The 1164-nt window shown below is 42.7% G+C and overlaps 1 long non-coding RNA gene across 1 annotated transcript in view; it reads left to right on the plus strand.

Moving 5' to 3' along the window:
* The window catches only part of LOC117961980, a 21876-nt gene that overhangs the window by 14539 nt on the left and 6173 nt on the right, over window positions 1–1164 (plus strand). The gene's annotated exons all lie outside the window — the stretch shown is intronic.

Here is a 1164-nt window from a genome sequence, read left to right on the forward strand (position 1 = left end):
CCCCCAAAGCATGATGCTACCACCCCAATGCTTCCCAGTAGGGATGGTGTTCTTGGGATGGTACTCATCATTCTTCTTGCTCCAAACCCGGTTAGTGGAATTATGACCAAAAAGTTCTATTTTGGTCTCATCTGACCACATGACTCTCTCCCATGACTCCTCTGGATCGTCCAAATGGTCATTGGCAAACTTAAGACGGGCCTTGATATATGCTGGTTTAAGCAGGGAAACCTTCCGTGCCATGCATGATTTCAAACCATGACGTCTTAGTGTATTACCAACAGTAACCTTGGAAACGGTGGTCCCAGCTCTTTTCAGGTAATTAACCAGCTCCCCTCGTGTAGTTCTGGTCTGATTTCTCACCTTTCCTAGAATCATAAAGACCCCACGAGGTGAGATCTTTCATGGAGCCCCAATCTGAGGGAGATTGACAGTCATGTTTATCTTCTTCTAATTTTTAGTTTTTTTCTCAGTATTTCTGCAGCACCTTGACCTGATTTATAATACATAAAAACATAGAAAGTCACTTTTTACAATAGTTAATCTTTCAATCAATTTTCAGGAAAACACCGCCGCTGTAGCACGTCATCAAAAGACGTCATCATTAAGGTCATCACAGTCTTCTAGACGGCAGGCGTGGCCCAGTTACATAACAGTAAGTAGCAACGTGTTTGTACGCAGAGAACAAATCTTAATAATCTGAGATCATACCTTAAAGGTCCCAAGACATGGTTGCTTTTTGGATGCTTTTATATAGGCCTTATTGTATCTGAAGTCTGTTTTACATAGACCTTAGTGTCCCCCTAATACTGGATCTGAAGTATCTTTCCCGAAATTCAGCCTTGGTGCAGAAGTACAGCCACTGGAACCAGTCCCACAATGAGCTTTCCTCAGAAACGTTCCATTTCTGTGTCTGTAGCTATTTGACCTCACAAGGAGCAGGATTCCAGATCGGCCCATCTGAGCTTTCATTGTCTCAAAGGCAGAGCAGGATAGGCTGTGTTCTCTCTCCTCTTTTATACATTATGTACACTAACGACTGCCACAGTGAACTGACCAATAACTATATCGTAAAGTTTGCAGATGATACAGTCATAGTAAGTTTAATGGACACCGCTGAAACATCTCACGGCCCTGCACTACCCTATTTTTTAAACTGGTGCA

The sequence above is a fragment of the Etheostoma cragini genome, chromosome 18, assembly GCF_013103735.1.
Source record: "Etheostoma cragini isolate CJK2018 chromosome 18, CSU_Ecrag_1.0, whole genome shotgun sequence".
NCBI classification, from domain to species: domain Eukaryota; kingdom Metazoa; phylum Chordata; class Actinopteri; order Perciformes; family Percidae; genus Etheostoma; species Etheostoma cragini.